The sequence below is a fragment of the Rosa chinensis genome, chromosome 4 (assembly GCF_002994745.2).
Source record: "Rosa chinensis cultivar Old Blush chromosome 4, RchiOBHm-V2, whole genome shotgun sequence".
Taxonomy (NCBI): domain Eukaryota; kingdom Viridiplantae; phylum Streptophyta; class Magnoliopsida; order Rosales; family Rosaceae; genus Rosa; species Rosa chinensis.
Genome location: NC_037091.1, coordinates 43202908 through 43226072, shown reverse-complemented (window position 1 = coordinate 43226072; position 23165 = coordinate 43202908). Strand labels below are relative to the sequence as shown.

The window sequence follows — 23165 nt, the reverse complement described above, 5'->3', positions numbered from 1 at the left end:
TCTTCAAGGCAGCATTGGCCAAGTTTCTCCACTCCACCCTGTATGATAGATGAAACAATATAATTAGCCAGAAAGTCTCATCTTGAAATTCTTTTGTTTGTGTATTCCCTCAACTTCTTTCAAAAATAACTTCATTCCCTGAATCATGAGCTAATATTTATATAAGAATCCAGAAAAGATACAATGTCCATTGGAATTGCCCAAAGATTTTATTTTCATTACCAAAATCCAATAAGCTATAGTAACAGAAAATTCATGTCTGCAAAAAACTCAAAAGAAAAAGTACATTTCTAATTGGGAATCAAATAGAAAAGTCCGGAGTCTAATCAATTTTGTCAACCATGTGAAAGAGAAACAGAGGATATTTTTAGGTCATTCTATATGTAGTATTAGCATTTCATATTCCATCTTGCAACAAAAAATCAAGTAAGGGACCAAATCCATCAACTGAAACTATATACTTAATCTCAGAAACAACCAAGCAGACCTAACAAATAATTAATCAAATAATGAACGAACCATTTTAAAGGTCATCCATATATAAGCATTAAACAACTGAAATGAGCTTTATCAAGAGCCAAACGACGCAACCCTAAGAAATCATACTTTCAATCCAGCAATACTAAAAGAAAAGTAGACATATAAGCATTAAATCCCTTCATTGACCTCCTATTAAAACAAAACCAAGTAACCCCTTAAATCAAGCAACCCTAACTAATTACATGTTGTTTGTGTTCAATTACTGCAGTTTTAGATTGCACATTTTGTTTCATTAGCTTTATATAGCAGGTTCCGTTGATCAGCTTCAGCACTCTCATAATCCGCTGCATTAGCTTTCACATTACCTGGCCCCTACAACATTAAATCAAATTAAGTCACTAATTCATCACCTTAACTCATTTAAATGACATTGAGTTTTAAATACAACAGTACTTACTTGTTGACATCTGACAAATGGGTCTTTTGAATGCAAGTCCTACTGAGCTTTGTCTCATTTGGCGCAGGTCATTGCAACTCACCAGCTTCTCTAACCCTCAATTTTTCAGTTCTACCTTGGTTGTTGCGCAGATGACAAAACTTTAGACCAATAAGCATCACATTAGATTCACATTAAAAGATGAGATGCAGATTGAAAACGGGTCTGTCAAAATTTTTCACTTCTTCAATTATAGGATTAGAACATATTGAAATTTCATACCTTACCACTCGTACTATGGTCAACTTGTAGCCACCTCCACAATAGATGGGTCACCAACATTCAGATCTGCAATAGTAACATGAGAAGTCAGTACATTTCTTTCTTTATTTTACTGGCAATACACTATTAAAAATTATCTTCTCTCAAGCAGATGTGCAAAATCAATGGAAGAGAGTTCTATGATTTGTGATGGTATTACCAACACTGTGCCAGTAAATAAAGAAATTAAGTTTGCTTGGAAAGTTATGCATCTATTATCTTCTTCTTTTAAGAAATCTAAAGTAACTTAAAAGATTTAAAAAGTTGGAGACGTCGCATGTTGCATGATTTGAAAATAGAGTTTCTGATGTCAGTTGGGTTTTGAATACAAATATTTGGATCAGTGTTTTGACATAATGTCAGTGTCAATGGTCCTTTGTTTCCTGGTGAGCAATTAATAAATTGATTATTGCACTTCATGGATCCAGTACAGTATTTGTGAAAAAATTGGGAATTGGAGGATGAGTGCATTCATTCTATATTTTTCTTCTACTTTCTTCAATACTTAAAAAAAAGACCAAGCAAGTGAAATAGAGGCAATGACATGTCATTCACATCCATTACCTGGAGTGTTTGGCATAAGTTTACTAGAGTAAAATGCAACACCTCGATCTCTAGCAGAATTTATTAAATTCTTCTACCTAGATATCTATAGATGATTCTTGAAAAATAAGTTGAAAAAATCTAAACAATGTGTTTTCAAAGGTCATGTCAAATACTCATTAACAGTTACGTATGTATATGGACACCAAATTACTAAATGAAGAAGTAGCTTCATTTATTGTTTAACTATATTGAAAGATAAGCCAAATCAATCTAGATAATGTGTTTTCAAACTATGGTCGTATTGAAACTCCTATGGATTTAATGTTATACAAACCTGAAGCTTGTTCTGATTTCTAACAACCAACAAATTCAGCCATCAGACCTTGCAGAAACATTCCAACTCTCAGCATACAGATGCATTTGACGTCAAGCTAGAGAACCTGTATTATGTTAATAAAATTAGTGGTCAGTGATCATATCTATGTACTGCAAAACTAATTTGCTATAAGAACTGTACATAAGAATTTCCATGATCAACTTGTAACTATAAAAGATTAATAGTTCTGAAAGAACTGTGTGCAACAAAGTAATGTCTTCTTACTTGATATAAAATTCTTGAGAACAAAAATCAAAAGGTCAAACCTTGCAGAACCTCTGCCGGCCAACAATGAAGAAAAGATCCAAATAAAAGTACAGTGCAAAAATCCACCTTTAAACTACCTAATTGAAGATGCAAAACCAAATAGAGATAACTATCCCTGATCTCTATTAACCATTGCAACCAAACATCCTTGTCTAAAAATGAAATGCCAAAAATGTAATTCCAAAAACAGAAGTGCCAACAAAAAAAGAAACAAAAAGAAAAGAAAAAAAGAATGTTCTGATAGATTAATGAAAGTAGTACTTCAGGAATTCTGTTTCGTGATATAAGGACGAAGAGTCTAGCAATATATATGTAATGTCATCAAACTGATTCAGTTATTAATCGATAGCATATAAATTTAAGTACAAACCAAATGAGGTAATATTGAATGTTTTAATTACCTGGATGAAGCTCGACAATGAGTGATGGAGGTCTAAGTTTATGCAAGCTTCAATCCAATCTGAAACTGTTGTTGGCAAATTGATACACGACAATTCTGAACACGTGAAAAGAACTTATCAATTAAACCACAAATCGAAAACAACGAATATCAAAATCTGACAGATGTTACAAATGCAACACACACAGAAATCTGCTATGTCAGTTTGCTTTACATCATTAAAGCAGAAAAAACCTTCTGAAAGAACTCTAAAAGTAATGCCTTCTTACTTGATATAAATTCTTGAGAAAAAAAAAATCAAAAGGTCAAACCTTGCAGCCCTCTCTGCCAACAATGAAGAAAAGATCCAACTAAAAAAACAGTGCAAAAATCCACCTTTAAACTACCTAATTGAAGGTCAGCAGCGATCGAAAAAGGCAAAGAAAATAATATTGAAATGGTAAAAATGCAGCAATGGGAAGAATGCAGCTTTTTTTTCTGCGCCTTAGTTTGAGATAGGCTTCCACTAAGTCACATCGAAAAGAGCTAAACTGAGAAAAAATTTCAATCAGTAAATTTCAGGTCTAATGAAGCAGGCTGAGCTTCATAATCCAATTAATCGTCCCGATTTGAAAGTGGTAAAGAAACAAAGCTTGTAAAAAATAAATACTCATGTGAATTCAAAATCAACAATAACAAAAAGCCCAATCAAAAACCGCGGCAGATAAAAAGTAAGAAAAACTATAGAAGAGAAAAAGTTTAAATCTTGAATCTTCATCGTTTTTTAATACTGTAGCAATGCAGATCAATTGAATACACCAAAAACACTCACAGAATTCGATGATGCAGTCAAATCAACTGAACACTATAGCAAGCCAGATCAATTGAATACCAAAAACACTCACAGAATCCGATACAACTCGCATAAAGAAATGAACTTGAGGCACAATTCAAAGCAATCAAAGGAACCCAGAAAGACAAAAGGCTGAAGTACCTCAACAGTGATTATAATCAAAAGCTATAGACGACAACCTGAGAAAAGGAGACCCGATGAAGTACCTCAACAGTGATTAGAATCAGAAGTTGTCTTTTCTAAAATGAACAGTAAAGTGTAGTTTAGCTTTCGTATATTTAGAATAGAACTTGGACTAAATCCTAATATCAAAAAAAGACTGAAATTCAACACTGTGCTGTAATAGATTAATTAATACCCATAGAGGTTTACCCAATTCTTACTGTTCTTGATTTCAATTCCCCCGCCGAGGTCGGTTGAATATGAAGCTCGATTTGGATAGAGGCTGCCCGAAAAGGATGAATCATATTTAATCGCTGATGTCGGTGGATTATCAGATTGGATTTCGATTTTGTTTGAGAGAGATTTCTGGAAAAGTATGAGGTCGGTTGCAACGCTTGGTTTAATAAGGATCAACTGTGGTTCTCTATATTGCCTCAAGACAGAGACTTCTGGAAAGGTATGAGGTCGGTTGCCTCATATAGAGACGTCTGGAAACGTATAGAAGCATGGCAGCCCGTAATTAGAAGAAGAAGAGAAGGGCAAAAGCATCATTCAATTGGGGCTCGAATGAACAGTTGCGACGCGAATGAACAGTCCACGCCCTTTAGATTATAGATAATTTCCAAGACATAAAACTAGAGCCGACATAAAAAGAAAAAAGAAAAAAAATCGTCCTAATCGAAAATGGGAACATAACTAGGTCATATTGATGAATAGAAGGACAAAATATAACATATGATATGAAACTACATAGTCCAAATTCCCTAGACTCATCGTCCCAAGGTACTATCCTCGACGTTTCATAGTTTCTGCCCCCTCCGCACTCCAAAGGACGAGACATAATCATCTGTGCAATTTCCCACCCACCAACAATCCTCAATATTTAATCTTTTTAGCACAAACAGAGAGACCAAATGCAGAAATGAACAAAACACAAACCCAGCCATAACGAATACAATTAAGTAAAGGTAGCTTTTTAATTAGAATTTGGAGAATCAAAGACTCGAACGGCGCTTGGATATGCTTTGACAGTGATAAAGGAGACGCACTGTGGAAAGAGCCAGCGCTATTCATGATCGATCATCATAGCTTCTTACTTAAATCTGTCAAGGAAATAGAAAGACGGTTGAGACCTCAATATTATAACATGCACACTAAAAATGCGTTCAAAAAACCCTCAATATTAAAAGACTTGAAACAGCTATAAATTGGGATACATCCTCCTCCCACTTTTTCAGCCCAGTCATCTTGAAAACAATGGCTTCCTCATCATTTCTTTGCCTCACTCTCCTTTCCTCACTCGTCTTCTTCATCGCCACTCCATCACTAGCCAAAACATCTTTCCGGCCCAAAGCCCTCGTTCTTCCGGTAGCCAAACACTCTCCCACTCACCAATACCTCACCAGCATCAAGCAAAGAACCCCTCTTGTTCCTGTTAGACTAACCCTAGACCTCGGTGGTCAGTTCCTTTGGGTAGACTGTCAACAAGGCTATGTCTCATCTACCTACAAACCTGCCCGTTGCAACTCGTCTCAATGCTCGCTCGCAAACTCTACGGCGTGTACAACAGAGTGCAATTCTTCCCCCAGGCCAGGCTGCAACAACAACACATGTAGTGTCCTCCCAGACAACTCCGTGATCCCCACGTCCGGCAACAGCGGGGAGGTAGGTCAAGACGTCGTCTCCCTCCATTCCACAAATGGGTCTAACCCTACCACACTAGTTTCAGTTCCCAACTTCCTCTTCGCTTGTGCTGAAACTTTTCTATTGGACCGCCTTGCAAGTGGTGTCAAAGGTATGGCTGGTCTTGGTAGAGCTAAAATTGGACTTCCTTCTCTATTTTCTTCCGCTTTTAGCTTCAAAAGAAAATTCGCCATTTGCTTGCCCTCCTCAACAAAATCATACGGTGCCGTTTTCTTTGGAGATGGGCCTTACAACCTTCTTCCTGGGATTGACGTCTCTGAATCTCTTATTTACACCCCATTGCTCCTCAACCCTATAAGCACTGCCAGTGCCTATTTTTGATGCAGAACAGATGGCAGTCCAATTTGAAGAGCAATTGGATTGTGCTAAAGGTGGAAAACGAAAAGTGACTAGTAGACGTGAAATGGGCTTCCGGAGTCCGATTGGGACGCACCTTACCTTTCTGGAAAGGGAATCGCGCCAGAAATCAAACTCGTCACTTTGCCACAACATGTGACCTTTTTCGGGCTTTCGGGGTCGTTTAGGGCCTCAAAACTGCATTTTTCTATTTTACCCGTTTTTGGTTTTCTTAGTTATTTTTGGGTTGTTTTCGTTTTTATCCATGGGCCTTAGGGTTTCGTTGTTAGTCGCCATAGGGTACTTTTCTCTTATTTATGCAGCCGCAAGTGGTTGCAGAACGTATCTTTTATCATATTATCAATCAAAATTGAGATTATTCTCTTTTATCTCTGGTGGACTCCAGAATCCTTTGCTTAGGTTTATTGCTGGTAAACCTAGTTATCAATCCGACTGCGTCAGGTGGTATCAAAGCAGGTCTTCCCTGTCTCTCCTATTTACCTTGGTAGCAAAGGGTGAAGTTACAAAATCAGATATCGAATCTCTCACGGCAGCGTTTACCGCTGCCATCAATACCATGAACAATCGGATGGAGCAGCAGATTGGAGAAATTCGTGGGATGTTGGGAGAGAGAAACAACCACAACAACAACGATCGGAATAGAGGCAGGGAAGGAGGCCAGCGAGTTAGGGCTTCACGTAGAGAGGTTGTTGTTCATACTTCAGAATCTGAGTTTGAAGAAGAGATCGTGCAAGATGAACCTCAAGGACAAGCTGACCAAGATTACAAAGTCAAGGCCGAAATTCCTTTCTTTTCGGGCAACTTGGGTGTAGAAGATTATCTAGATTGTCAGCTTCAGGTGGACATGTTCTTTGAGATTATGGAAGTTCCTGAACACAAGTAGGTTAAGCATGTTGCATGGCGATTGAAGAGTACTGCTGCAGTTTGGTGGGATAAATTGCAGAACACTCTAAAGAAGCAGAGGAAGCAGGGTGTTAAAACATGGCGAAGAATGAAGCAGTTGATGATGGAGAGGTTCTTGCCGGACGATTATGAGCAGATTTTGTATAGGTTGTATATTGAATGTGTCCAAGGAACTAGGACAGTGGCTGATTACACCGCTGAGTTCTTACGCTACTCAGAGCGTAATGAATTAGGAGAAACTGAGGGGCAGAAGGTGGCTCGATATGTCAGTGGGCTGAAGCCTTCCATTCAGGAGAAAATCGGGTTGCAAACTGTTCATACTATGGCAGAAGCTTCGAACCTAGCCTTGAAGGCAGAGTTGTTAGAGAAGCCTTCACGAGCTTCTTCTTTCCAGAGATATAACTACCAAAGGAGCACAGATTTAGTAAACGCCTCAACTGACAAGGGTAAACCCACACTGCAGAGAACAGAACTGCAGAAAATAGAAGGTGCTTTTAGAGCTTCCAATCCTCCTTTTAAAGGGGCTGGCAGTTCCAGTGGTGCTCAAAACAGGGCCCCGAACCAGAGGTTTAATAATCCCTATGCTAGGCCTACAACAGAAGTTTGTTATCGATGCAACAAGCCTGGTCATAGATCTAATGTATGCCCTGAGAGGAGAACTGCCCTTATAGATGATTATGATGAGGAAGAAGACGAAGTGGGAAGAGATGGCGATTATGATGGGGCTGAGTTTGCAGAGGAGGAATCTCCTGAGAAGGTTAATATTGTATTGTAGCGGGTTCTACTATGTCCTAAAGAAGAGGGGCAGCGGCACAATATTTTGAGGTCACTTTGTTCTATTAATAACAAAGTGTTCAATTTAATTGTGGATAATGGAAGCTGCGAAAATTTTGTAGCCAAGAAACCGGTGGAGTATTTGCAGTTACCTACGCAGCCTCATGAGACACCTTATTCCCTCATGTGGGTCAAGAAAGGTCCACAAGTTCGAGTTGTGGAATTCTGCAAAGTACCGGTATCCATTGGTAAGCATTATAAAGATGAAGTTTTGTGCGACATTATTGATATGGATGCTTGTCATATTTTGTTTGGACGACCTTGGCAATATGATGTGGATGTGACTTATAAAGGCAGGGACAATGTGATGTTGTTTATGTGGAATAACCATAAAATTGCTATGGCTCTTGTGTGTCAATTTGAGAAATCTGGTGTGAAGAAAGGGGAGAGTTTCCTGACCTTGTCTAGCAGTGAACTTGAGATGGAGAGGGCCTTTAAAGAATATGAGGTTTTCTGTCCAGTGGTGATAAAGGGGTTGTTGTCTGCAGAAAAGGAAGAAGTGGTGATTCCCAAGGAAGTGCAGGACATGTTGGGGGAATTTGAAGAGCTGATCTCGGACGAGTTGCCCAACGAGCTGCCACCTATGAGAGACATTCAACATCAGATTGATTTGGTGCCTGGAGCTAGTTTGCCCAATCTGCCACATTACCGAATGAGTCCCAAGGAGAACGAGATTTTGAGAGTGCAGATTGAAGACTTGTTGAAAAAGGGGTTCATTCGAGAGAGTATGAGTCCTTGTGCAGTTCCAGTCCTCCTTGTTCCTAAGAAGGGCAATCAATGGCAGATGTGTGTTGATAGCAGGGCCATTAATAAGATAACTGTGAAGTACAGGTTCCCTATTCCTCATTTGGAAGACATGATTGATGAACTAGAGGGTTCCAAAGTGTTTACCAAGATAGACCTTCGAAGTGGATATCACCAGATTCGAATCAAGCCAGGAGATGAATGGAAGACAGCTTTTAAGAGCAAGGATGGCCTGTACGAGTGGATGGTTATGCCATTCGGATTGTCTAATGCACCCAGCACTTTTATGAGGCTTATGAACCAGGTTCTTCGCCCTTTCATAGGTTCCTTTGTAGTAGTGTATTTTGATGATATACTGATATATAGCAGGACCAAAGAAGAACATCTGGTGCACTTGAAGCGGGTTTTGGGAGCTTTACAGGAGAATAAACTGTACATCAACCTAAAAAAATGTACATTCTGCACCAGCAAGCTATTATTTCTGGGATTTGTGGTTGGAGAAGAAGGCATTCAGGTTAATGAAGAGAAGGTACGAGCTATAAGAGAATGGCCAACTCCAAAAACAGCTTCTGAGGTACGAAGCTTTCATGGTTTAGCTACCTTCTACAGGAGGTTTGTAAAGAACTTCAGTACCATTACTGCCCCTATTACTGAATGTTTGAAGAAAGGCAAATTCCAATGGGGAGAGGAACAAGAGAAGAGTTTTGCCTTGATCAAGGAGAAGCTTTGTACTGCACTAGTTCTCGCTCTTCCTAATTTTGATAAGGTTTTTGAGGTTGAATGTGATGCTAGTGGCATGGGAGTAGGTGCTGTGCTGTCACAAGAGAAGAAACTAGTAGCATTCTTTAGTGAAAAGCTGAGTGAAGCTCGCCAGAAGTGGAGTACTTATGATCAAGAATTTTATGCAGTGTTCCGAGCATTGAGACAATGGGAGCACTACCTGATTCAGAGAGAATTTGTACTGTTCACTGATCATCAAGCCTTGAAGTACCTTAATAGTCAGAAAACTGTGAATAAGATGCATGCAAGGTGGGTGAGTTTTCTGCAGAAATTTCCTTTTGTGATTCAACATAAATCTGGTACTCTTAATAGGGTGGCAGATGCTTTGAGTAGGAGGGCTTCCTTGCTGGTCACCTTAGCTCAGGAGATTGTGGGGTTTGAGCTCTTGAAGGAGTTGTATGAGGAAGATACCGATTTTAAGGAGATCTGGACCAAGTGCAGCAGCAATAATGCAATTGCAGATTTTTATGTGAATGAAGGATATTTATTCAAAGGCAATCGTCTATGTATCCCTAGTTCTTCATTGCGAGAAAAACTTATTCGAGATCTGCATGGAGGGGGTTTGAGTGGACACTTGGGCCGAGACAAAACTATTGCTAGCCTTGAGGAGAGGTATTTCTGGCCACAGTTGAAAAAGGATGCAGGAACTATCGTGAGGAAGTGCTACACCTGCCAGGTTTCTAAGGGTCAGTCCCAAAACACAGGACTTTATCTTCCTTTACCTGTTCCTGATGATATTTGGCAGGATCTTGCTATGGATTTTGTGCTGGGATTACCCCGTACCCAAAGAGGTGCGGATTCTGTGTTTGTGGTAGTTGACAGGTTCTCTAAGATGGCGCACTTTATAGCTTGTAAGAAAACTGCTGATGCGTCCAATATAGCCAAACTATTTTTCAGGGAGGTGGTTCGTTTGCATGGAGTGCCCAAGTCCATCACCTCTGATAGAGACACGAAATTCCTTAGTCACTTTTGGCTTACGTTGTGGAGAATGTTTGGCACAACCTTGAACCGTAGCAGCACCGCTCATCCTCAAACTGATGGACAGACAGAGGTTACTAATAGAACTTTGGGTAACATGGTTCGGAGTGTTTGTGGAGATAGGCCCAAACAATGGGATTATGCTTTGCCACAAGTGGAGTTTGCTTATAACAGTGCGGTGCATAGTGCAACAGGGAAGTCCCCATTCTCCTTGGTTTATACTGCAGTTCCTCGACATGTGGTGGATTTGGTAAAGCTTCCTAAAGTTCCTGGTGTTAGTGTTGCTGCTGAAAGCATGGCCAAGGATGTGCAGTTTGTTAAAGAATCAGTTAAGGCCAAGTTGGAACAAACTAATGCAAAGTATAAAGCTGTAGCTGACAAGCATCGGCGAGTTAAAGTGTTCCAGGAAGGTGATGACGTGATGGTGTTCCTGAGGAAGGAGAGATTTCCTGTTGGTACCTATAACAAGTTGAAGCCCAGAAAATATGGTCCTTTTAAGGTGGTGAAGAAGATCAATGATATTGCTTATGTTGTTGCACTTCCAGATTCAATGGGCATTTCTAATACTTTCAATGTTGCTGATCTGCATGAGTTTCGTGACGATGAGGCTCTTTATCCTGAAGAGAACTCGGGGTCGAGTTCTTCGGAGGTGGAGGAGACTGATGCAGAACAGATGGCAATCCAATTTGAAGAGCAATTGGATCGTGTTAAAGGTGGAAAACGAAAAGTGACTAGTAGACGTGAAATGGGCTTCCGGAGTCCGATTGGGATGCACCTTACCTTTTCGGAAAGGGAATCGCGCCAGAAATCAAACTCGTTGCTTTGCCACGACCTGTGACCTTTTTCGGGCTTTCGGGGTCGTTTAGGGCCTCAAAACTGCATTTTTCTATTTTACCCGTTTTTGGTTTTTTTAGTTATTTTTGGGTTGTTTTCGTTTTTATCCATGGGCCTTAGGGTTTCGTTGTTAGTCGCCATAGAGTACTTTTCTCTTATTTCTTGCGGCTGCAGAACGTATCTTTTATCATATTATCAATCAAAATTGAGATTATTCTCTTTTATCTCTGGTGGACTCCAGAATCCTTTGCTTAGGTTTATTGCTGGTAAACCTAGTTATCAATCCGACTGCGTCAATTTTCAAGGCGATGCTTCTGCGGAATACTTCATCAATGTAACGTCAATCAAGATCAACGACAAGGTCGTTTCGTCATTTAACAGTTCCTTGCTAACCATTGACGAATATGGTTATGGCGGCACAAAGATCAGCATGGTGCATCCCTACACGGTCTTGGAGACGTCAATCTACAACGCTGTGGTCAATGCATTTGTCAGTGAACTCTCTCATGTACCCAGAGTGACACCCGTAGCACCATTCGGTGCTTGCTTCAACTCAACCAACATTGTCAGCACGCGTGTTGGACTGGCTGTGCCTACCATCGACCTTGTGTTGCAGAGCGAGAGCGTGTACTGGAGAATCTTTGGTCCAAACTCGATGGTGTAGGTGACCAAGGACGTCCTGTGTTTAGGGTTTGTGGACAATGGTCAGAGCCCGAGTAATCCTAGAACTAATATTGTGATCGGAGGCCATCAGATTGAGGACAATCTTCTTCAGTTCGATTTAGCTTCTTCTAGGCTTGGCTTCAGCTCCTCTCTTTTGTTCAGACAAACAACTTGCGCCAACTTCAATTTCACATCTGTTGCATAGAAATATTTGCTGGCCTTATGCTGCGACTTAATTGTTGGTTATATTGTTTTTGTATTTAAGGTGTTTAATAAATGGAAAATTATAACATGATCCCGGACCATAGTACATGTGGTAGTGGTTGATTGCTTTTGAATCTGGATCCATCAATCATTATTGAGAAATAATTGATGTTCACAATATTGTTTTTGTATCTCATATGTTTTGCTATATATATATATATATATATATATATATATATATATTTTTTTTTTTTTTTATTTGAAAGGCTGTTTTACTATATATTGCTACAAACTTTTTCAGTTGGCACGAGTCACAGTCACATGCACAGTGTTCTTATAATCTTATCCAATTATGCTTTGAAATTAACCATTGTATATAACTAAATTGAAGCACATTTAGCACTTCCGAACATAGCTATTTTAGAACAAATTAATATCATTAGAACCAATAGCCAACGACTAGAGTCTACATGCATCAGTTAAACAAGATATCCGGTAAGAAAATCTGAAACCCTACCTAAGCAAATGTTACTCATTAAAGTCAAGGCAAACTCACTTTTAATGCAAGCCTAATCAAGCAAGAATAACCGCGTCTTCTAAGGCAAAATTGACATCTAATCTCACATGCCATGCTAGCTAGCACGCAATTATGGTACAGAAGAAAACTCAAATCATCTTAGAAACTCCAAGAAGCTGGATCTTACACGAATAGGCTTGCAACCTATAATATGAAAAATAGCAACAGAACTAAAAAGAGCGCCAAGCTCATTCCCCGTAGGGGCAAAGCCAATACTCTCCTCCATAGTTAAAATACAAGCAGGCATCATATTAGTCTTCTTAAACACATGAACTAATCACTTTAGTTTAATTCTAATCCCGAGTCTCTTTAACAATTGTTGATTACACAGATTTACATGGATTTGAATAAAAATTGTCAATAACAAGACAAACAACATCCATTGATTCCATTCGAAATTAAAAATCCAGACCAACTTGAGTTCGCAATCTCGCATCTTAATAGTACGTACTGCAGTATGGAGTGGATCAAAATTAAGCTGACTTGAAGTAAAATAAAAACCTTATTTTTTATTTTTTTATTTTCTAGATCGAGAGTACCCTATGAGATAAGGCATAAAATAAAGAACCGGCGCGGATAGAACGCTTTGTTGATTTTCTACACAATAATAACCGAGTTGATCATATAACAAGATGAAAAAAAATCTCCAGTCTTGTTAATTAATTAAAACAAATTGTTTTGATGAATGAGGCTAGAAACCTTTTTTTTTTTTTGGATATTAATGAAACTTCATTAATAATTACCAATGGGAGTAAACCCAATGGAAGGTGCCCAAAACAAGGCCCAAGTACAAATAAACCCAATAAGAAAAATTACAACTCAACCATAATCCACATGGATCGGGCAAAAGAGTATAACCCTAAAAATTAAATAAAACATCAACTCCTACAATACTAAGACAGCCGCTGTAGTCGCCGCCACCGCCACTGCTTCCAAAAGCCAAGAGGATGCGAGAAGTGCTAAATCGAGGTGATGAGTACCGAATAACCATTGCCAGAACAATCCTAAAAAGCAGATCCAGTCAAAACCAAAGTTAAAGGGGATGAGAGAAATGAACCAATACCACACATTGACTTTCTCTTCTCCACCAGAGAGACTCAAACTGGGAAGGGAACAAAGCCACCGAAATGGGACAGAAGCCAATAGCAAAGAAAAAATCTAGTGGTGAATGGGGGGTGAAACACCCATGCGTGAGCACCCATACTCCTTTTGGTAAGTGATTCTCACTTTTAAGAGGTAGCCATGAAATCCTTCATGGAGCAGGTCTTTGGTAGATGGAGAGGAGCTGGTGAGGTGATGGGTGAGGGGAATCATGGAGTTTTTTGGATCTGAAATTTTTTTGGGTTGATCGGCAAAGAAAGGAGGAACAAAGTCCTCTAGACTGGACATGAGCCAGCAAAATCACCACAAGATGGGTGTAAATTACCACAAGGGTGTGAGAAAAGCAAGAGAAAAAGATGAAGAACAGAGGAACTGAGAAAACAGAGAAGCCAAACGAAAGAGGCCGCCCCCAACTCTCAAGCCTTCGATCTAGATTCGGAGGGATCAGGATCTGGCAAGAGAGAAGGGGGAGGGAGATAGTTTTTTTTCAGATCTGTTTTCTCTCTCTAGGTTTTAGAGAGAGACGCTCTCATTGACCGAAAAAAATAGGCCTAGAAACCTTAAAAACAACAAAAAGTAACAAACCCTGTATAAAGTATAAACCCTCTATTGTCTAAAGAGAACAAGAAAGGACACCTATAACGCAGAGGCTCCACGAGTTGTTAGTAGCAGAGGCTTTAGCCTTAAGAGCTGGTTTACATGCAGCCTGGCTCCATGGTTTTCAACACTCGAAGTGGAAGGTGGTTCTAAGCTACTCCTAGATAGCATCATAGGATCAAGTCCTCCACCTTGGAGAATTAAACATGTGGTTTAAGATATTAAAGTTCTTATTAGACTTACTTGAGTGTCTTTCTTAATTTCACCATATTAAGCGAGAAGCAAATTTTTTGGCCGATGCCATAGCCAAAATTGGTCATAATTCTTAACCTCAGAGTTGGTTCCATGCTCTACCTCTTTCCGGTAGTTAGACTTTTTTGTTGGATAATTTAGGTGTTGGTTGTTGTAGAAGGTTTAGGTTGGAATCTTTTTGTTTTATCGAAAAAACTGGTCATCTTGCTTTTTCCTTCTAATGTCGACATCAGTGGTGGAGTTAGAACTTTAAGTGGGGCATTTAGAAATTATGAAATTGAAAGGAAAAAAAAAATGGAACTCAAAGAATATACTTAAAGCCCAAAACATTAATTAAAAAAATATAATTTAGTATAAAATTAAGTTAAGAACAAAATTATTATTAAAATTTCATATTTTGTAAATCACATTTATAGGTTTTAGAGTGTTATAGACGTTCTTTTAAATAAGAAGGAAGTATAGTGTTAATCTCTTAATGTTTATAAAAATAAAAGATAGTGTTATATGTAGTTGAAAGCCACATGAAAGAAAAAAAAACAAAAAATAGAAAAAGAGACCAATATATATGCAGCCAAGTTCAAACTAGAGACCCGGTGCAAAAAATAGAAGATGCTAGACTTATATATTTCTTATTGGGGCACGGACCCACATGGTCCTGCTCCACCACTGATTGACATTAGTTACCGATCTTCGATGAGACGCTACTGATTGCTCAACCTTGTGACACTTTTCTACGATGAACACGACCGGTCATCTTTTCTTCCTACCGATTGTAAGCTTGACCAGTGGCGGAACCAGGATGCAAGACTTGTCTAGGCTAATTAGAAGTACACTAATTTTTTTTTTTTAGGTGGAATCATGTTTGATTGTTCGGTCCAAATTGAGAATCTTTCAATAGGTTTTACCCCCACTTGTTCTATTTTTGCTTTACTTGCAGACAATTAGTACATAATTGTATTGGCCTTCAAAATCTGCGAAAATTTATGTTTCCCCTCCTAATTCATCTTTATTCTAGTTCCTATTTATTCCAAACATTGTACATATATACTCCTTTCAAGAAAAGTCACTAACCTTGCAATGAGCTTTAAACCAAGACTCTCGGTCAAATTGAGGATCATCAAGATTCACAGGATCGCCATAAAAGAAATCAGGAACCACCACAAAAAATCCAGCTGCAGCAACTTTATCCGTAGGTTTCCTTGTTCAAAAGACAATATGAAGTAGTAAGAAATGGATACAGTGCATTATTGAACTCAAAGTTGTATGGTAAACTTGGAATAAGACCCCAAGTGACCAGCTTGATACCAAATTTCTCAAAACGAACATACTTGTCCTTTGTTCCTGTCTTACAAAACTCCAACCAAGAAGCAGCTTTATCTAATAATTCAACACCTTGCATCCCCCTTTGACCAAAAAGACTTTTGTTTCAATTATGACACAAAAACCACGGCACCACTCCAAACCATTCGAATTCTTCTTCTTCGACCACAGAAGCAACATGATTAAACAAATCTAAACTCTTTTCCTTCCATACCTTCTACATCTGTTAGAAAAGTAAGCTTACAATCCTTACATACCTCTCTGGCCTCAATGCATTCCCATAAACAACCATCAACAAACCCATTAAACCAATCAAGAGAGAATTGAGCAGGAACACTAATTCCATCAACAAACCCATTAAACCAATCAAGAGACTTAGCTAAAAAGAAAAGAAAGACCTTCCGTTTTGGAGCAACTCAGGAAACAAAGCAAGCTTAGATGGGGAAAGCCGGAGAAGATGACTGCAAATCTGCAATGAAAATCAGTGCAGGAAGAAGAACTCAACTCAATATCACAAAGAGAAGAACTGGCTGTATCTCATCGACCTACTGGCTGCTGCGCCGCTGTGCATCCAAGAGGCAACTAGGCGAGGCGGAGAGATCGAGGAGGTGAGGGAGGTTGCAGGTATTTTTTTTTTCTTTGGGCTGGTATGGGCTGAAGGTAGATATATATACTTAGGGATTTTCGGCCCAAAATGTTGTCTAGGCTTGAGCCCATAGAGCCTACTACGTGGTTCCGCGCTTGAGCTTGACATGTCCCTTGATCTGCTACAACTTCTCCATCAACTCACCGGGCTGTTTTCTTCCATTCTTATTCCTGGCCCGTTTTATGCATGTTAGAAAAAGCAATTAAAAGAATTGTCGCGGTCTAATTGCTGACCTTGAATAGCCGCTGAGATTAAGCTCAACATATGGTTCTCATTTAAATATAATTCTTTGTAGATGTTGCAACATCATGAACCATCATCCACCTCTAATTGCAGCCTTGCAGGATATGCAGTCACTGTCCAATTATTGAAGAGTTATACTTTGCTGATTCCATACAATCTGTGATTGAGCCCTCCAATACTAGGTTGTGTTAGAACTATCCCAATTCTTGTAATAATCATTTAGTTTTTTAGAAAATAATTTTTTTAGAGAAAAATGCATCATCAATGCCTCAACTCTTGTGCACCGGCCAATTTGATACATGCACTCTCAATGGTATCAATGTGATATCTGAACCCATATTTTGCTATCAACGAGGTACTTCTGTCATATTTTGCTAACGGCTTTGTCACATATCTGACGTGGCAAGCACCTGGACCCAAAAATGCCATGAAATGACTTAAATGACCCCAGACTCTATCAGACCTTGATTTCCCGCCATTTTCCATATGGGATGATCACCATTCCCTCCATGTTTGTACTCTTACCACACAAATTTCCATGAAAATGAAAATCTAATCTAATGGGGAGAATGGGTAAGCATTGAAAACACATATAAGAGACCACATGTAATGAGCATAAATCCAACCAAACTTCCCATTCAATTCCCTTCCGTCAACGACTTCGTCACCACCGTCTCCTCCGTTGTCGTTTTCCAGAACCGCCGCGACTCCTGCCTCTCCCACCTCCACAACCTCAGCTCTAAGTTTAAGCATACAAAATGTTCAATGCGATTTCGATTTCAGCTCAATCCAAAGTTCCAAACTTTGCTAAAGCAATGCTCCATTAAACCAAAACCCAATTCTCTAATCACAACCAAAACCCAACAAATTGCCAAAACCCAGTTCTCCAATCACAACCAAAACCCAACAAATTGCCAAAACCCAGTTCTCCAATCACAACCAAAACCCAACAAATTGCACACAAACCTTCACAAGGGTACGAAGCAAATCACAATCAAATACCTTAGAGAGATCGCCATAGAAATCGCCAGCTACATGGAGACACAAAACCCAAACAATTAGCAATCAACACAATCCATCGACACTGCCTTGCTTCTCTACAAGAAATAGATGAACAAAATCACGATGATTACAGAGGAAACCTCCACTACGTCCTCGACGTGCCTTGCCAGTGGCTTATGCTGAACCCCAAATTTTAGATCGAGGTTTATGAATTGGTATTGGTATTGTGTTTTTCAAATATAGGACAATGATCGAGCAACCCAAATCTAAAATCCAAAAAATCGATAGAACGGAGTCCAGAAACTAATGGATGCGGTGGATTCAAAGAGAGAAAGAAGAAGAAAAAGGAAGAGGAGAAGAGTCCCACGGATGCGTTGTTCATTTGGGTTTATTAAACCCAGAATTCATCTCCAGCTCAGCCTTCACTTCTTCCTTCTTCAGTCCGGGGAGGTCAGCCTTGAAGATATGGGCATCCGGGGTCTCCTTCCAGTCGATTCGGGTATGGGCCAAGGCGGAGGTGTCACCGTCAGTGGAGGAGGAGTTGATGAGAGAGCCTATGAAGGGCTCCCAGATGTAGAGGGAAAATGGGTCGAAGACGTTGCTGTGTCAGCTGGTGCCAAAGAAACAAAGAGCCATTGTTGATGGGCTTGCTAAGGTCTTCGATTTGCTAGTGTAGGTAGGTATTGGAAGACTTGGTTGCTTTGGATGATTCTGATAATGGAGGAAAAGTGGAGGTTTTGATCGATTAGGATGCATTTTAGGCAAAAAGACATGTTTGCCCTTTTTTTAGGCCCACGTGCTTGGCACGTGACTTTTTTAACAAAGCCGTCAGCAAATCTGACGGAAGTACCTCGTCGATAGCAAAATATGGGTTCAGGTATCACATTGATACCATTGAGAGTATGGGTATCAAATTGGCCGGTGCACAAGAGTTGAGACACTGATGGTGCATTTTTCTCTTTTTTTATAACAGATTTAATTAAGTTGTTAATTAGTTGCTAATTAGCCCTATTAATTAGGTTTAGTTGCATGATTTGTTGAATAGTGACCTACAGCTGTGTGCCACATGTAGCTTATCTGTAGCTTTAAGCTTTGTATAAATACCTGTAACGAACTCCTTCTGTAATGCAGCCCTCATTTTCTTCGATTTTTCTAGTTTCTCTATTTCTCTTCAAGCTCTTTCAAGTATAGTTGAAGTAAGCCTCATCATTTAGCCCACGGATCAAATGGGCCGATGGAGGCCCGCAAGCCCGATGGGTAAAAGTCTGGCTCGGTCCTCATAAAAACCCGCAAAGACCTGCATAGGTAGGTAAAGGGCTGGGCTTAGTTTAGGGCTTTAAAACCCGGTACGGCCTGCCAAAAGCCATAAAAACCCACAAGACCTGGCCCGTAAAAGCCCGTAAATTAATATATATTATATAAAATATGGTAAATCACTAAATACCCTACTATATGATTTTGGGGTACCTTCATTCTGTATGCAGTAATCAATGCTCTGTCTATATTGTTCATGAACCCTGGAACAAATCCTACAGTATCTCGTTTCTTTTCCAAAACGAAGTTAACATTTAACTTGCATGATTGTGTAGAAAACCTGGTGCTGCATGGAGATTTAATAGTCCCTATGTCCTATTTAGTGTTTACATGTTTCTTACTCATTACATTCAAATTTTAAAACCCAGAATTTGTTAATTCTCCGCATAAATTTTGCAAAACAGCAATTGACATGGTTTCATAACGAGCATATCTATCACTGGCTTGACGCTTCCAAACCCTTGGTATGCTCTCCAATTTGTTTCCATTATTTGCTAGAGATGTAGGTAACTCTCCCCTCAGCTTTATGTATTATTTCCCACACTATTTCTTTGCACCTGTGAATGGTTAGACATATTAGCTTTAGCAGTTTTTTTGTTGTCATTAATCAGTATGGGCATCTGGAATTGTTAAATTATGCTCATGTAAATTTTGTGTACTCATCTCACACTGGACAAGTTTTTCAGGATACTGTTCTAAACTTTATTTGTGATGCATACCATGACAACAGTGGAAATTGGGTTGTGCCTGAATCACTGCAAATGAAGAAAGAATTGTCAAGCCGCCGAGAAGTGTCTGAACTAAAAAGCAACCGAACTAAGAACAGGTATAGTATATGAAGATTGAATGGTTTTAGTTATTGTTGAGTTGGCAAAAAGGGCTAATAGTTTTGTTTATATGTAATTGTGCAGGCATTTTATCAGACATGAAGATTGTTCAGATATTCTAGACTGGATACAAAGAACACAAGGCTGAAACAATGAATTGTCATTTAATATTCACTTCCTTGGTGCTTGATTTTTGCCAAAGCATCTTATATGATCAGACAGAACTATACTTGAGTAGGGATAATCTTCTCCTTACCGGCCAAAAAATCTCATCACAAAGTTTGTTTCTTTGGATAGGTTAGCTTTTAAGGCTCCAGCTTACTGCAGCTTTTATGTTGAGTCCTATAATTCTTTTCTTGAGATGATGTCCCAAGTAGATGGGCATGCACTATAATTCTTTTCTTGTTTAAAATGTTGGCTTCAATGATTGGGAAATACACCCTTTTTTGCTCTTGTATTGGTTAGATTTTTCATTTGATGGTTTGCAATGTTTGTATTTAATGACATACTGTTCGTTTGGTAAATGGACCAAATGAATGCACAATCTAATTTAGGAATGGGATGTTCAAATGATTGCACAACATATTAGATATAATGATCACTTCCTGTTGTCTGAATGGCCAAAAATGGGACTAAAACACATTGTAATCAATCATATTACACATCGGTTTTTAAATAATCAATGTCTTCTAATTTATACTCAGACAACAGAATTAATTGAACTTTGTTGTCCTAAAAGTTAATCACACAACAGAATTAATTGAACTATGTTGTCGTAAAAGTTAATCACACAACAGAACCAATTGAACTCTGTTATCGTAAAGTTAATCACACAACAGATATGGTCCAAGAACTGAAGTTTGAAGATCAATCAGACAACAGACAAAATAAAAAAAAAATGTTGTCTGACACGCTTAACATACAACAGCTTAAAACTGGCACTGTTGTCTGAAGACAACGCCTCAACTGCGCTTGGCATCTGCCGAGCCATCTGCCGAGCTATCACACAACAGTTATAACACATACCTGTTGTCTGTGTGTTTCTCACACAACTGTGTTCCACCGTTGTCTGATTTTTCATCAGACAACGACTCACTCTACAACGGTGGGTCTCCAAATCCCACAACGGTTTTCTGCCGTTGTCTGATAAGATTTTTGGTGTAGTGCAAGCATACAGCAAACTAGGCTTATAGAGCCGAGGGAGAAGTAGAATGTGGGATGTTGTGTTGAGGTAGGGATAAACAAAGCTAAAACATGTTCGATCGAATGGAAATGAAATAAACAAGACGAGGGGAATTTATTAGGAGGTCAACTAAAAGATGTAGAAATTTCCTTCTAACAAGCATCTTCAAATGGATATACACATCTACATGTAATAGATCATAATAGTCACAACTCACAACATATGATCACTCATGAAAGAAACAAAGAAACATCAAAAGTCGTTTAAGAAATATTCCCACTCCTAAAATCAAACAAGGTAATAGAAATAATGTATCAAAATAATAAGAAAAATCCAAGCACAAATATGTTAACATTACCGGGGCTCGTGTTTTGGGTCTTTTGGTAGCCATGGAAACCACCCTGTTCCATTCCTCCTCTGCATTCTAAAACTCTCTCTCCCTTTTCTCTAATAAACTTGATTTTTAAGGGAAAGAAATAGGGAGTGAGAAGCTAGTAGTTGGCAAGTGTCATACAAGTAGAACCAATTATATGAGAACCAATTATACAAGAAGGTATTTAATCAAAACCAATACAAGGTCTCATGTTGTAATTTTGAACTCAAGACGAGATATCATACAAGTATTATATTGCCGAAAGCTTTCAATACATGGTCACAATAGTAGACCTTTCAAGGAAGTGAACAATCTGACGATTTCTTATGATCTTGGGTGGCTTATACTAACTAGTTGATGCTCCGTTTGCAATGGCCACTTGTGATGGTCTATCAAAGCTACCAGGCTTTACAATAAATAACATCAAATGACCTGCTTCACTTCTATCTCTCTGCTTCACCTCCAGACTTTAGCTTTGAGGAGGTGGTGTTCCTCCCTTGAGGATGGTTTGGGAGGCATTTACAAAAAAAATTAAAGATTTCTTTGTAGATAAAGCCGGGCCCAGAAAAAATGAGGGCTACCCAGCCAGGCCCGAAAAAAACCCGCAAGGCCCGCTTTATATGGACGGGCTTGGATCTTGCGATTTACAATGAAACTCGGCTCGGCCTTGTCCATTATTATTTAAAAATACAGTAAGGCCCAGCTCAGCCCGCTCCAAGCCCGCTATGCCCAACCCGTTGATGAGGCCTAAGTTGAAGTCTCTGCTTAATTTTCCACACTCATGCTTGAAAATTTGGTGTTGCATTTCTCTACATTTTTTCTTGAGTTCTTTTTTTTCTTTCTTCTCTGGGTCCCTCCTAGCTTTATTATTCTTTGTGGCAGCTGAAGTTTTAATACTAATTGACGCAACTAGGCCTGGGAATTCCATACCAAGAAACCGATATTGATCCCGTCCGATCCGAGCCGAAACCGATTAGATTGGTATGAAAAGTCATTTCGCTAGCATCCCGATTCGAACCGTATCGAAATCTATGTAAACGGGTCGGCACTGGTATGGGTCAAATACATACCATATTGTCCGTCTCAACCTGAATTTTCTAACTACTAAAATAGGAAGCATGACTTGTCGTAAGATTCAGCTCTAAACTCCATACTCCTTCGCGTTTTCAACTCAGACCCCAACCGTAAAACAACTTAGCCTCCATCCCTAAAACAAAGGCTCTCAGTCCTCTCACAGAGACCAAATCAGACTTCGAGCGTGAAGAAGTTAAGAGCCTCGATTTGACTCCAAGTCGATTAGCAGTACTACAGTAGCTTCTCACTCTCTCAAATTCTTCAAGCCTCTCACTCCGAATCAATGGGAAAACTGCAAGTAAGTCTCTCACTCTCTCAAAAAAATTTGTTTTCATTCATGGCTTGATTAACAGTAGCTTTTACTAGGAAGAAGGTTTACACTTTACAGATATGACCAAGTCGCCATTTTTTAGCAATAGATGCAATACTTTGAAATAGCAGTAGCTTTTAGTCTTTTACTTCATAATTTCTTATGGAGTTGTCTACTATGAATCTATGATGGAAAGTTTATGTTATAACAGCAGTAGCTTTTACAGAGTTGTATGTTTAGATGCAATGTTATATCATAGTTGATTGTTGATTAATTTACTTGTAACATTTTTGTTGCTTAATTTACTTGTTTCAGTTTATATTGTTGGTATGCAAATACCTCCTAGGCACAAGTATTGGAAGCATAAGACTCGTATCGCCAACATAAGAAGTAAAGCCCTCAGCTGGCGATCCCTATACTCCACGGGACGATATCGGGATCTCGAGAGTCCTACACAGAAAGAAACGGAGCCAGACTCCCACAAATCTGCTACAATAAGGGCATTTCCAACAACCCAAAGAGGTA

General features: G+C 39.1%; 1 long non-coding RNA gene and 1 pseudogene across 36 annotated transcripts; one reads left to right on the top strand and one right to left on the bottom strand.

Annotated features, from left to right (window-relative positions):
• Positions 1-364: 364 nt before the first annotated feature.
• On the bottom strand, positions 365-4265 carry LOC112200304. Of its 36 annotated transcripts, none has more exons than XR_005809671.1 (8): positions 4017-4258; positions 3865-3897; positions 3096-3150; positions 2828-2922; positions 2118-2223; positions 1199-1264; positions 938-1077; positions 365-852 (listed from the first exon to the last, which is right to left on the bottom strand). It is a non-coding gene; the product is annotated as an uncharacterized LOC112200304 (long non-coding RNA). The 36 variants fall into 36 exon arrangements; XR_005809673.1 differs by having other exon boundaries at positions 4031-4258; XR_005809674.1 differs by having other exon boundaries at positions 4042-4258.
• An 812-nt stretch (positions 4266-5077) lies between these two features.
• LOC112200396 lies at positions 5078-11822 on the top strand (annotated as a pseudogene).
• Positions 11823-23165: the final 11343 nt, after the last annotated feature.